General features: G+C 45.1%; 1 protein-coding gene across 1 annotated transcript in view; it reads right to left on the reverse strand.

Moving 5' to 3' along the window:
* The window catches only part of LOC122539561 (polycomb group RING finger protein 3), a 167,138-nt gene that overhangs the window by 74,427 nt on the left and 80,240 nt on the right, over positions 1-12,471 (reverse strand). The window lies entirely within an intron of this gene.

Genomic DNA, 12,471 nt, shown 5'->3' on the forward strand with positions numbered 1-12,471 from the left:
ATACATGGTTTTCAGTAAAGCGTTTGATAAGGTAATCCCCGGCAGGCTGTTGCAGAAAATATGAAGCATGGGTTGAGGGTGATTAAGCCATTTGGATCAGAAATTGGCTCGCTGAAAGAAAACAGCTGGTTGATGGGAAATGTTCATCCTGGAGTTCAGTTACTAATGATGTACTGCAAGCATCTGCTTTGGGGCCACTGTTGTTTGTCAGTTTTTAAATGACCTGGATGAGGGAGTAGATGGATGGGTTAGTAAAATTGCGGATGGCACTAAGGTTGGTGGAGTTGTGGACAGTGCCGAATGAAGTTGCAGGTTACTGAGGGACATGGGTAAGCTGCGGAGCTGAGAGGTGGCAAATGGAGTTTAATACAGAAGGGTGTGACGTGATTCACTTTGGAAGGAGCAACAGGAATGCACAATATTGGGCTAATAGTAAGATTCTTGGCAGTGTCGATGAACAGAGAGATCTCAGTGTCCATGTACATAGATCCCTGAAAGTTGCCACCCAGGCTGATAGGATTGTTAAGAAGGGATATGGTGTATTAACATTTATTGGGAGAGGGATTGAGTTTCAGAGCCATGAAGTCATGTTGCAGCTATACAAAACTCTGGTGCGGCTGCGCTTGGGAGTATTGTGTACAGTTCTAGCTGCCACATTATAGGAAGGATGTGAAAGCTTTGGAAAGGGTTCAGACGAGATTTACCAGATGTTGCCTGGTATGGAGGGAAGGCCTTATGAGGAAAGGCTGTGGGATTTGAGGCTATTTTCGTTAGAGAGAAGAAAGTTGAGAGGTGACTTGAGACATACAAGATGATCAGAGGTTTAGATAGGGTGGACAATGAGAGCCTTTTTCCTCGGATGGTGATGACTAGCACGCAGGGACATAGCTTTGAACAAAGAACATTACAGCACAGAAACAGGCTCTTTGGCCCTCCAAGTCGGCACCGATCCATATCCTCTATCTAGATTGGGTTGGGATATATGGTTGGCATGGATGAGTTGGACCGAAGGGTCTGTTTCTGTGCTGTACATCTCTATGACTCTATGACTATGACTCTATAAATCTGCCGCCTATTTTCTAAGGATCTGTATCCTTCTGCTCCCTGCCCATTCATGTATCTGTCTAAATACATCTTAAACGCTGCTATTGTTCCCGCCTCTACAACCTCTGCTGGCTGCGCATTTCAGGCACCCACTACCCTGTGCATGAAGAACTTTCCATGTATATCTCTCCTAAACGTTTCCCCTCTCACTTTGAACTCGTGACCCGAGTAATTGAGTCCTCCACTTTGGGAAAAAGTTTCTTGCTATCCACCCTGTCCACACCTCACATGATTTTGTAGGGCTTCATCAGGTCCCCCTCAACCTCCTTCTTTCCAATGAAAATAATCTCGACCTACTCAACCTCGCCTCATAGCTAGCACCCTCCATATCAGGCAATAACCTGGCGAACCTCCTCTGCACCTTCTCCACATTCTTTTGGTAAGGTGGCAACCAGAACTGTACACAGTATTCCAAATGTGGCCGAACCAAATCGTCATACAACTGTTACATCACCTGCCAATTCTAGTAATCAATACCCCAACCGATGAAGGAAAGCATGCCGTATGCCTTCTTGACTATTCTACTGACCTGCGTTGCCACCTTCAGGGAACGATGGACCTGAACACCCAGATCAATTTTCCCCAGGACTTTTCCATTTACTGTACAGTTTTCTCTGGAATTGCATCTGCTAAAATGCATCACCTCACATTTGCCCAGATTGAACTCTATCTGCCATTTCTCTGCCTAACTCTCCAATCTATCTATATTCCGCCATATTCTCTGACAGTTCCCTTCACTTTCTGCTACTCCACCAATCTTAGTGTCAACTGCAAACTTGCTAATGAGGCAACCTACACCTTCCTCCAAATCATTTACGTATATCACAAACAACAGTGGTCCCAGCACGGATCCCTGTGGGACACCATTTGTCACAGGTGTCCATTTTGAGAAGCTCCCTTCCACTACTACACTGGGTCTCCTGTTACTCAACCAGTTCTCTATCCATTTTGCTAGAACACCCTGGTGCCCATGCAATTTCACCTTTGTCATCAGCCTACCATGGGGAACTCATCAAACGTCTTACTAAAGTCCATGTATATGACATCTACATCCCTTACCTGATCAATCAACTTTGTCACCTCTTCGAAAAATTCTATTATATTTGTAAGACATGACGTTCCCTGCACAAAACCATGCTGCCTATCACTGATAAGCCCATTTTCTTCCAAATGGGTATATATCCTATCCCTTAGTATCTTCTCCAGTAGCTTCCCCATCACTGACGTCAGGCTCACAGGTCTGTAATTACCTGGATCACCACTGCTACCCTTTTTAAACAATGGGACAACATTAGCAATTCTCCAGTCCTCTGAGACCTCCCCCATTTTCAAGGATGCTGCAAAGATATTAGTTAAAGCCCCAGCTATTTCCTCTTTCACTTCCCTCAGTAACCTGGGATAGATCCCATAACCTGGGCACTCTTCCACTTTAATGTCTTTTAGAATACACAACACTCCCTCCCTCCCTCCTTATGGCAACTTGACCTAGAGTAATCAAAGATCTCTCCATAACCTCAACACCCAGCATGTCCCTCTCCTCGGTGAATACCAATGCAAAGTACTCATGAAAAATCTCAATTTCTCTGACTCCATACATATCTTTCCTTAATTGTCTTTGAATGGGCCAACCCTTTCCCTAGTTACCCTCTTGATCCTTATGTATGTGAATAAAAGGCTTTGGGGTTTTCATTAACCTTGCTCGCTAAGGATATCTCATGACCCCTTTTAGCCCTCCTATTTCCTTGTTTCAGATTGGTCCTACATTCTCAATATTCTTCCAAAGCCTTGTCTCTACTCAGTAGCCTAGACCTTATGTACGGATCCTTTTTCCTCTTAGCTAATCTCATAATTTCACCTGTCATTCATGGTTCCCTCATCTTGCCATTTTTATCCCTCATTTTCACAGGAACGTATCTCTCCTGAACTCTCATCAACTTCTCTTTAAAAGCCTTCCACATATTGAATGTGGATTTCCCTTCAAACAGCTGCTCCCAACCTACATTCCCTAGCTCTTGCCAAATTTTGGTACAGTTTGCCTTCCCCCAATTTCGTACTCTTCCTTTAGGACCACTCTCGTCTTTGCCCGTGAGTATTCTAAAGCTTATGGAATTGTGATCACTATTCCCAAAGTTATCCCCACTGTAACTTCAACCACTAAGGGGTTGAAGATAGATACAGATCAGATATCAGAGGTAGGTTCTTTACTCAGAGTAGTAAAGGCATAGAAAGCCCTGTCTGCAACAGTAATAGACTCACCAATTTTAAGGGCATTCAAATTGTCATTGGATAAACAGATGGATGATAGTAGAATAGTGAAGGTTAGATGGGCTTCAGATTGATTTCACAGATCGGTGCAACATCAAGGGTTGAAGGCTGTAATGTTCTTATTTCTATGAAATAACTCTTATGTGTAACAAAGGACAGCATCCTAATAACAATTAGTTAACTAATAAGTTAATCTATGCTAATGAGTCTGGTTTGAATAACTGATTACCAGTTCATTAGACTTCCCAACCTCATCAGCCAATAGGATTCTGAAATCTTTTACATTCTCTTGAATGGACAGACTTGGCCTCAGTTTAATATCTCATCCAAAAAGCAATATGATGCAAACGCACAACTCCTATAGAAATACGAGGTAAAAATAATGACTGCAGTTGCTGGAAACCAGATTCTGGATCAGTGGTGCTGGAAGAGCACAGCAATTCAGGCAGCATCCGAGGACAGACAAAATCGACGTTTCGGGCAAAAGCCCTTCATCAGGAATAGCCCTTTATTCCTGATGAAGGGCTTTTGCCCGAAACGTCGATTTTGCCTGTCCTCGGATGCTGCCTGAATTGCTGTGCTCTTCCAGCACCACTGATCCAGAATCCTATAGAAATACATTCAACTGTTAGCTCAGTTTAGTGTTCCTGTCACAGTCCTGGCCCTAACAAACATCGATGTCACCTGTCGGTACTTCTGGTTTCAACTTGATGGGAGGAAAGGTAGGTAACATTTTCCTGAGTTCATACTCTCCAGATCAACTCTAGTTACTTAAGCGAAGCCCTTTTTTAAAACATGGGTTTGTGAAAAATCACATTAGTTTCCACAGATTACACTTGTTATTTGTGTCTACATCTGCAGTTTCAGAACCCCTAAATTGATTGCATCATTTTGGGTTGTAATTCCTCATTGCGATCCATGGTACAGACAATGGGGATATCAATGGAACCACTCAGTAAAAGCCACATCATTAAAGCAATGTGGTTGACTCTCAACTGCCCTCTGAAATGGCCTTGGAAACCATTCAGTTGTATCAATAGCTTCTGAAATCTCAACTAAAAAATGGCATCCACCCAGGTACTGGAAATGACAATGGCAAAAGCACCCCTGTCAACCCTGCAAAGTCCTCCTCACTAACATTGGGAGGTTGGTATCAAAATTGGGAGGGCTATCTTAGACCAGGCAACACGGTAGCTCAGTGCTTAGTGCTTGTGCCTCACAGCTCCAGGGACCCGGGTTTGATGCCAGCCTCGGGTGACTGTGTGTGTGGAGTTTGTACATTCTCCCCTTGTCTGCGTGGGTTTCCTCTGGGTGTTCTGGTTTCCACAATCCAAAGATGTGCAGGTTAGGTAAAGTGACCATGCTAAATTGCCCATAGTGTTCAGGGATGTGTAGGATAGGTGCATTAGTCAAGGGTAAATGTAGAGTAGTGGCAGAATGGTCTGGGTGGGTTGCTCTTTCGAGGGTCGGTGTGGACTTGTTGGGCTGAAGGATCTGCTTCCACACTGTAGGGAATCGAAGTATTCTCAGACTAGTCAAGCAACAGCCTTACGTTGTCTGAATGGTATGATTCCATGAGCAAGTACATTTTCAACAGACCACCATCATCATCCCTGGATATGTCCTGTCCCACCAGCAGGACAGACTTAATAGAGGTGGCAGCACAGTGGTTTACCATTGATTTAAGGGTCGCCAACATTAATTCTATGAAGTCACATGGCATCAGGCCAAACGAGGGTAAGGAAACCTCCTGCTGTTTACACATACTGCCCTCCCTCAGCTGATGAATCAGCACTCTTGCATCTTGAATAACGCTTAGGGGAAGCACTAAGGTGCATAGGCACAGAATATATTCTTGGTAGGGATTTTACTGTTCATCACCAAGAATGGCTTAGCAGAAGTACAATGTTGATGGAGCTGGCTGGATCCTAAAGGACACCTGTTCTGAGATTGCCCTCAATGTTTTTTCTCTCTTTATTTTTCCACAGTCTCTGTGGGAATTTACAACACTGGGGACGGTGGCTAGGGCAGTTCAGTGTTCCTCCTGCTGAACGTGGGAGGTAAGGGTCACCACTAGTGTCTCTGTTGACTTCATCTGCGGGAAGTGCACCCAACTCCAACTCCTCGAAAACCACGTTAGGGAATCAGATGAACTTTGGATCATTAGGAAGGCAGAGGGGGTTATTGAGAGGAGTTACAGGGAGGTAGTTCACCTCAGGTGCAAGAAAGAGGTAGATGGGTTACAGTCAGGGGACAAAAAGGAAACTGGCAGACAGTGCAGGGAACCCCTGTGGCCATTCCCCTCAATAACAAGTATACCGTTTTGGATATTGTTGGGGGGGACAACTTAACAGGAGTAAGCCATAGGGTACAGGTTTCTGGCACAGAGTCTGTCCTGTTGCTCAAAAGCGAAGGGGGGACTCCATAGTTAGGGGGACAGATAGGAGGTTCTGTGGGAACGAGAGAGACTCACGGTTGGTGTGTTGCCTCCCAAGTACAAGGGTTAGTGATGTCTCGGATCATGTTTTCGGGATACCTGAGGGGGAGGGGAAGGGGGAGCAGCCCAAGTCATGGTCCACATAGGCACTAACGACATAAGTAGGAAAACTGATGGTGATGTAAGGCAGAAATTCAGGGAGCTAGGGTGAAAGCTTAGTGCTAGAAGAAACAGAGTTATCATCTCTGATTTGTTGCCCATGCTGCATGCAAGCAAGTTGAGGAATAGGGAGAGAGAGAGCGGCACGGTGGCACAGTGGCGCAATGGTTAGCACTGCTGCCTCACAGCGCCAGAGACCCAGGTTCAATTCCCACCTCTGGTGACTGACTGTGTGGAGTTTGCACATTCTCCCAGTGTCTGCGTGGGTTTCCTCCAGGTGCTCCGGTTTCCTCCCACAGTCCAAAAACGTGCAGGTTAGGTGAATTGGCCATGCTAAATTGCCCGTAGTGTTAGGTGCAGAGGGGAATGGGTCTGGGATATGTGCGCTTCGGCAGGTCGGTGTGGACTTGTTGGGCCGAAGGGCCTGTTTCCACACTGTAAGTAATCTAATCTAATCTAATCTAGAGAGAACTTGAACCTGTGGCTACAGAGATGATGGAAAAGGGAGGGCTTCAGATACATGGATAATGAGACTCATTCTGGGATAGGTGGGACCTCTACAAACAGGATGGTCTACACCTGAACCACACGGGTACCAATATTAAGCAAGGTCACACTGGATTTGGTAATGGGTAATGAACCTGGCCAGATGTTAGATTTTGAGTTAGGTGAGCACTTTGGTGATAGTGACCGCAATTCGGTTATGTTTACTTTAGCAATGGAAAGGGATAACTATATAATGCAGGGCAAAAGTTGTTGCTGAGGGATCGTCAATTATAATGTGATTAGGCAAAATTTAGGATGCATAGGAATGGGGAAGGAAACTGCTGGGGATAGGAACAATTGAAAGATGGAGCTTATTCAAGGAACAACTACTGCATGTCCTTGATCAGTATGTACCTGTCAGCCAGGGAGAAAGTAGTTGAGCGAGGGAGCTGTGGTTTACTAAGGAAGTTGAATCTCTTGTCAAGAGAAAGAAGGAGGATTATGTTAGGATGAGACGTAAAGGCTCAGTTAGGGCGCTTGAAAGTTAGAAGTCAGCCATGAAAGACCTAAAAAGAGAACTTAGAAGAGCTAGGAGGGGACATGAGAAGTCATTGGCAGGTAGGATCAAGGAAAACCCTGAAGCTTTTGATAGGTATATTAGGAAAAGAAGGATGACTCGAGAAAGATTAGGGCCAATCAATGATAGTAGTGGGAAGTTGTGCGTGGAGTCCGAGGAGATGGGGAGGAAGAAATGAACACTTTTCGTTAGTATTCACACCGGAAAAGACAATGTTGTCGAGGAGAATACTGAGATACAGGTTACTAGATGAGACGGGATTGACGTTTGCAAGGAGGAGGTGTTAGCAATTCTGGAAACTGTGAAAATATGTAAGTCCCCAGGCCAGATGGGATTTATCCTAGGATTCTCTGGGACGGCAGGGAAGAAATTGGCGAGCCTTTGGCTTTGATCTTTATGTCATCATTGTCTATAGGAATAGTGCCAGAAGACTGGAGGATAGCAAAGGTTGTCCCCTTGTTCAAGAAGGGGAATAGAGACAACCCTGGCAATTATAGACCAGTGAGCCTTCCTTCGGTTCTGGGTAAAGTGTTGGAAAAGGTTATAAGAGATAGGATTTACAATCATTTAGAAAGGAATAAGTTGTTTCGGGCGAGTCAACATGGTTTTGAGAAGGATTGGTCGTGTCTCACAAACCTTATTGAGTTCTTTGAGATGGTGACCAAACAGGTGGAAGGTAAAGCAGTTGATGTGGCCTATATGGATTTAAGCAAGGTGTTTGTTAAGGTCCCCCATATTGGCTATTGCACAAAATACGGAGGCATGGGATTGAGGGTGATTTAGCGGTTTGAATCAAAAATTGGCTTGCTGAAAGAAGCCAGAGGGTGGTGGTTGACGGGAAATGTTCATCCTGGAATTCAGTTACTAGCGATGTATTGCAAGGACCTGTTTTGGGACTACTACCATTTGTCATTTTTATAATTGACCTGGAAGGTGGCGTGGAACAATTAGTTAGTAAATTGTGGATGACACTAAGGTTGGTGGAGTTGTGAATAGTGCTGAAGGATGTTGCAGGTTACAGAAGGACAAAGATAAGCTGCAGAGTTGGGCTGAGAGGTGGCAAACGGAGTTTAATGTGGAAAAGTGTGACGTGAATCACTTTGGAAGGAGCAACAGGAAAAAAAAGAGTGCTGGGCTAACAGTTAAGATTCTTGGCAGTGTAGATGAACAGAGAGATCTCTGTGTCTATGTACATAGATCCCTGAAAGTTACCACCCAGGTTGATCAGGTTGTTAAAAAGGCATACAGTGTTTATTGGTAGAGGGATTGAGTTTCAGAGCCACAAGGTCATGCTGCAGCTGTACAAAACTCTGGTGCGGTCGCACTTGGAGTTCTGGTCATCACATTATTGGAAAGATGTGGAAGCTTTGGAAAGGGTGCACTGAAGATTTACTAGGATGTTTCCTGGTATGGTAGGAAGGTCTTATGAGGAAAGGCTGAGGGATTTGAGGCTGTTTCGTTAGAGAGGAGGAGGCTGAGAGATAACCTAATTCAGACATATAAGATAATCAGAGGGTTAGCTAGGGTGGACAGTGAGAGCCTTTTTCCTTGGATGGTGCTGGCTTGCATGAGGGGACACAGCTTTAAATTGAGGGGTGACAGATATAAGACAGATGTCAGAGATAGTTTCATTACTCAGAGTAGTAGGGACGTGGAACACACTGTCTGCAACAGTAGTAAACTCACCAAATTTAAGGGCGTTTAAATGGTCATTGGATGAACATGTGAATGAAAGTGGAATACTGTATAATAGATGGGCTTCAGATTGGTTCCAAAGGTTGGTGCAACATTGAGGGCTAAAGGGCCTGTACTGCGCTGTAATGTTCTATGTTCTATAGCTGCTAGTCTCAGCAGGTGGTGAGGGAATGAACAAGAGGCAAAAACATATCCTATCCAATCTGAGCAATCTGTCTGCAACAGATGCATTCTTCCATGATAGTATCAGTAAGAGTGATCACTGCACAGTCCTTGTGGAGATGAAGTCCCATCTTCACATAGAGAATAACCTCCATCATGTTATGTGGCACTATCATTATTGTCTCCGAAATGGGACAGACTTCAAACAGATCCAGTAACTCAAGACTAGTTATCCATTGGCGCTGTGAGACATCTATAGCAGCAAAACTGTACTCCAGCACAATCTGCCCAATAAAGAACAACCTCGAAATGCAGTACAGAACAACCTCGGTTATCCGAACATGAATTATTTGAATTCTGGATTATCTGAACAGGATCTCAAGGTCCCGTAAAAACATTAACAGTTATCTGAACAAAATACTCTCTGCCTGTCTCGTTCGGATAATTGAGATTGTTCTGTATATCCCCCACTCGACCATTACCATCAAGCCAAGGGATCAACCCTGGTACAGTGAAGAGTTCAGGACGGCATGCCAGCGACAGTGTGAGACATACCTAAAAAGGAGTCAGTCTGATGAGGCTACCAAAACAGGACCATCTGCAATGTTAACATTATAAGCAGCAAGTAATAGAGCTAAGCTATCCCACAACCAACAGATTAGATCTAAGCTCTGCAGTCCTGTCACACCCAGTCATGAATGCTGGTGGACAATTAAACAAGTCACTGGATGAGGAGGTGTAACAAATATCCCCACCCTCAATGATGGAAAAGTCCAGCATATCGAAGGTTGAATTTGAAAGCTGAGTTCAGGATTAAGGATAGGATTCTTGGCAGTGTGGAGGAACAGAGGGATCTTGGGGTGCAGGTACATAGATCCCTTAAAATGGCCACCCAAGTGGACAGGGTTGTTAAGAAAGCATATGGTGTTTTGGCTTTCATTAACAGGGGGATTGAGTTTAAGAGTCGTGAGATCTTGTTACAGCTCTATAAAACTTTGGTTAGACCGCACTTGGAATACTGCGTCCAGTTCTGGTCGCCCTATTATAGAAAAGATGTGGATGGTTTGGAGAGGGTTCAGAGGAGGTTTACCAGGATGCTGTCTGGAATGGAGGGCTTATCTTATGAAGAGAGGTTGACTGAGCTCGGACTTTTTTCATTGGAGAAGAGGAGGAGGAGAGGGGACCGAATTGAGGTATACAAGATAATGAGAGGCATAGAGAGAGTCGATAGCCAGAGACTATTTCCCAGGGCAGAAATGACTAACACGAGGGGTCATAGTTTTAAGCTGGTTGGAGGAAAGTATAGAGGGGATGTCAGAGGCGGGTTCTTTACACAGAGAGTTGAGAGAGCATGGAATGCGTTGCCAGCAGCAGTTGTGGAAGCAAGGTCATTGGGGACACTTAAGAGACTGCTGGACATGCATATGGTCACAGAAATTTGAGGGTGCATACATGAGGATCAGTGGTCGGCACAACATCGTGGGCTGAAGGGCCTGTTCTGTGTTGTACTGTTCTATGTTCTATCCTTGCAAAAGTTAAGGCTAAAACTTTCATTACAATCTTGAGTCAAAAGTGCAGAATACGTGACCCACCTCGGCCCCTGCCATGGTCCCCAGAATCGCAGATACCAGTCTTCAGCCAATTTGATTCACTCCATGTAATATCAAGAAACTGTTGAAGCCCTCGAGTCTGAAAACGCTATGAGCACTACGCAGCCAGTTAGTTAAGTTGGCTGGATACCTTGTTTGTAATGCAGAGTGATGCCAATAGTGTGGGTTCAATCCTCACACTAGCTGAGATATCATGTAGGACTCTTCTTCTCAAACTCTCCCCTTGCCTGAGGCCAGAGGACCCTCAGCTTAAACCACCAGCAGCTGTTTCTCTCTATTGAAAGAGCAGCCGTAAGGTCTGATATGACGTTAGCAACTTTCTGGGCCCTGACACATTCTAGCAACAGTACTGAAGACTTGTGCTCCAAATCATGCCACACCCTGAGCCAAATTTTTGTAGTACAGCTACAACACTGACATCTACCTGAAAACTGCCCAAGTATTTTGTACAGAAAAGGCAGGACAAATGCTACTGGCTAATTACACCTCCAGCAGTCTAGTCTCAATCATCAGTAATGGAAGGTGTGATCAACAAGCAGCACCTGCTTAGCAACAACCTATTCAATGACACGCACTTTGGAGTCTGTCAGAGCTATTCTGCTCCTGACCTCACTTTCGCCTCGCTTCAAACATGGAGCCGAGTTGAGTGTGATAGCCTGGACATCAAGACCGCATTTGACAGAGTGTGGCAACAAGGAGCCCTAGCAAAACTGAAATCAATGGGAATTGGGATAAAACTCTCCATTGGTTGGTGTTATACCTGCCACATAGCAAGATGGTTGTGGTTGTTGGAGGTCAGTCATCGTAGCTCTGCAGGCATTCCTCAGTAAAGTGCCCTAGGCCCAACCATCTTCAGCTACTTCAATGGCCTTCTCTCCATCTCAAGGTTAGAAGTACCTCACAGCGCCAGGGAACCAGGTTTGACTCCACCCTCAGGCAACTGTCTGTGTGCAGTTTGCACATACTCCCAGTCCGTTTTGTCCAGGTGCTCCAGTTTCCCCTCACAATCCAAATATGTGTAGGTTAGGTGGAATGGCCATGCTAAATTGCCCCACTGTGTCCCTGGGTGGGCAGGCTAGATGGATTAGCCACGGGAGATGCAGGGCTACAGGGATAGATTAAGGCGTTGGGTCTGGGTGGGATGTTGTTCGGAAGGTATATGCATTTTCAATAGGCCAAGTAGCCTGCTTCCACACTGTAGGGACTCAATGATTGCACTATTCATGACTCCTCCGATACTGAAGCAGTCCATGCTCAAATGCAATAGAACTGGGACAATATCCAGGCTTTGGCTGAAAAGTAGCAAGGAACATTTGTGCCTCAGAAATGCCAGGCAATGACCATCTCCAATAAGAGACAATCCTTGGTATTCAATGGTACTACTGTCACGGTAATCCCCACTACCAATATTGTGGGGATCACCATTGACCAGAAACTTAACTGGACACCACATAACTCCTAGGCGAAAGTGAATACTATAGATGCTGGAGATTAGACTTGAAACTGTGGTGCTGGAAAAGCCCAGCAGGTCAGGCAGCAGCTGAGAAGCAGGAGAGTCAGTGTTCCAGTCTGAAAGTCCTGATGAAGGGCCTTTGCCTAAAATGTCGACTCTCCTGCTCCTCTGATGCTGCCTGACCTGCTGTGCTTTTCCAGCACCACACTCTCGACCATATAACTCCTCAAAGCCTATCCATCATCTACAAGTCACAAGTTAGAAGTGCGATGGAATGCTCCCCACGTGCCCAAATGGGTGCAGATCCAACAAAACTCAGAATGCTTGACACCATCCAGGGCAAAACAGCCCACTTGACTGGCACCAAACCCAGAAGCATCCACTCCCTCCACCACTAACACTCAGTAGCAGCAGTATGTATTATCTACAATATGCACTGCAGAAATTCACCAAACATCCTTAGACAACATCATCCATACCCATGAGCATTTCCATCTAGAAGGACAAGGGCAGCAGATACATG

Source organism: Chiloscyllium plagiosum, chromosome 32, assembly GCF_004010195.1.
Source record: "Chiloscyllium plagiosum isolate BGI_BamShark_2017 chromosome 32, ASM401019v2, whole genome shotgun sequence".
NCBI classification, from domain to species: Eukaryota; Metazoa; Chordata; class Chondrichthyes; order Orectolobiformes; family Hemiscylliidae; genus Chiloscyllium; species Chiloscyllium plagiosum.